Source organism: Coenobita brevimanus, chromosome 55 (assembly GCF_032717465.1).
Source record: "Coenobita brevimanus isolate Jiangsu-jjx chromosome 55, ASM3271746v2, whole genome shotgun sequence".
In the NCBI taxonomy this organism is placed as follows: Eukaryota; Metazoa; Arthropoda; class Malacostraca; order Decapoda; family Coenobitidae; genus Coenobita; species Coenobita brevimanus.
The window spans coordinates 14,041,159-14,043,997 of NC_137008.1; the positions used below are offsets into that span (position 1 = coordinate 14,041,159).

The window sequence follows — 2,839 nt, forward strand, 5'->3', positions numbered from 1 at the left end:
AGTGTGTCGTCCTGTCTCGGCTACCTCCCTTGCCTTGGGGGAAGCAGCCTAGGTATATAGATAGATAGATAGATAGAGTATTATTATTATTGCGCCGGTTGACTTCGTACAATAATTTAGGCGTCTGGTGATCTAGTGAGTTTAGGTGCTTCAACCGTATGTGGCCAATATGGGTCTACTTCCATGGGTTGGCTGGGGTTGACTGGTCATGTAATGCCGTTATGGGGTAATCAGTTGGTCACTCTTGCCTTATGTATGGACTGAGCAACCAAGGCCCAGGCCCCTTAGGTCTCCATGGGGCAAAACTAGATGGAATGCTGACTGGATGGGAAAATATTATTATTATCATAATTATGATTGTTATTATTATTATTATTATTATTATTATTATTATTATCATTACTACTACTACTACTACTGCTACTACTACTATTATTATTATTATTTTTATTATTGTTAGTATTATTATCATTATTGTTATTACTATTATTATTAATGTTGTTGTTGATATTATTGTTGTTGATGTTGTTGTTGTTGTTGTTATTGCTGTTGCTGCTGCTGTTGTTGTCCATGATATTTACTGAAGATGTTGCTGTTAGCAATGTAAGTACCTGTAATGTTATTACCGTAGTAAGTTTTACACATCGTTATCATCACCATCATCAGCATTATTTTTGTGATACTCATGATTAAGTCATTATCACGTTGAATACACCGCTTCTCGTCCGATCAGCGAAGTTAAGTAACGTTGGGTCTGGTTAGTACTTGGATGGGTGACCACCTGGGAACACCAGATGCTGTTGGCATAACGTTCTCCCTACGTGTCAAGTGGGGTTGGTGGAGGATTAGTGTCCCTCCCTGTAAAACAACTAACTTTAAGCCCTTGGCCACCCCGTTTGGGATACATGGCATCTGGCAATGAATGAATGAATTACTATTATAACATCATTATCAGAACTGTTGCTGTGGTTACTGTCCTAATAATGCTTATGTTTATTCCAGTCATCATATTGGCTATTATTCTGCCAGAGTACACCAGACAGCAGGTATGTGAGACAGGCTGCCATGAAAGATAAAGGACAGGAGTTGCAGGCTACAGTAAACGCTTCTGCCCAGTGTCCTATTTTTGACTGGTAATTCTGCTGCTCCGGAAGGTTTCCTTCCATTAGGAAAGATCTTTGATACTGAAAGGGTTTTAAAGGTGCATTTAAATCCTTTAGTTAGACAAAAATATAAACAACATCTACAAATCTCAATGAAGTCATGGGAAAAGAACAAGAATAAGTGAAATATCAGACATAGAGATGAGGTCGTTAACTTTTATAAATCTGTGATCACTACCAGTTGAAGAATATCACCTGGGGTTTGGTGGATTACAATACTTTATTTGTTCCAAACATTCGACGGTTGATGGTACTAGCATTAAAACCCAGACTCTAATGACTGTCTGTCTGTCTGTCTGTCTCTGTCTCTCTCTCTCTCTCAGACGATTTCATTCAGGTAATTGGAAGCTTTTCAAAGCGAAAATGTTATATAAACTACACAAACCCTTTTATAATTCCTTTTAGTAAAATAAGTTGTAGACTGATGAAAGCAACGTTGCAGGATTCAAGTTTTGTTTACTACACAAACTGCGAAAAAACAGATATAAAGCTGCACAGATATATGCTATGGAGATAAAAAAGAAGTCATTTTATATGTATATATATATATATATATATATATATATATATATATATATATATATATATATATATATATATATATATATATATAAACCAGTGCTGCCCCACGAGAAGCGTAGAAGACCGGAGCTAGGCAAGTTGGTCCTGAAGTTTAAGATGAGAGTGACCAGCCCCACTCATCCGTGAGTGGCATTACGTGAGGGGTACACCCCACACCTTTCTTGGATATAAACCTGCATCGGCTCAATCCGACTGGAGCGCCTTAAGTACCCACTAAACCACCAGGCGCCTTAATTTGGTTATTTGGTTACCACCCAGCGTAGTAAATATTTCCTGGTGTACAGGAAACCATTTGGCTTGTCATTCAGTGTACAGCCATCCGAAGATGGAAGGAAGAGGGAAGAATGACTGAAAGACATGAGAGGAAGGACGGAAAGAAGGAAGAGAGATAAAGGCAGGCGCCCGAGAACAACATTACCTCGAGTGTATATAGATACAGATATAGATATAAAGGGAATTACAGTAATAAAAATAAAAATACGTAATGGAAGTAAATATTGTGTGAGACCTTGGGGCTCATCCCAACTTCCAACAGGGAAACATTATCATAGATTTTTTTACATTAACTTCGTCCAGATTTTCGTCCGTTTGTGGCTCATTTCATCTAGGCCAGAAACAGAAAAACGATACTACTGCTCTACATTCTTACAATAACGCTTCGTGAATAACAGCGTATTCTAGCATTAATGTTGTGTCATATATCAGCGTTCAAGATGGAGACATGGTGGTTCTAGGACGTTATAGTAAAATGTGTATAAATGTTTTAGTTTAACATAACATTTTTGAAAAGGTCAAGAAATAAGTTTTACGGCGAATTTTATTTAGGATTTTACTCATCGAATGTACACTAGATTGCGGTTGTCCCTAGACCACTTTGACCAGTTACTATAGAAAATTGTAAACAGAAAGGTACTATTATGATACTGATAAAGCCTGGGTGGCTCTCCTGACTTAATCCTCATTATACGAATGATGGACAGTTATTCGTGTGAACCAAGCCTTTTTCTTAATCAGCATAAAATTATATAAGAACTGACTATTAATCCCAGAAACCTTGTATCTAGTTTGCATGTTAATATTTTAATTTCACTCTA

General features: G+C 37.2%; 1 pseudogene; it reads left to right on the forward strand.

Annotated features, from left to right (window-relative positions):
* The first annotated feature begins 687 nt into the window (after positions 1-687).
* Positions 688-806, forward strand: LOC145401498 (5S ribosomal RNA; annotated as a pseudogene).
* Positions 807-2,839: the final 2,033 nt, after the last annotated feature.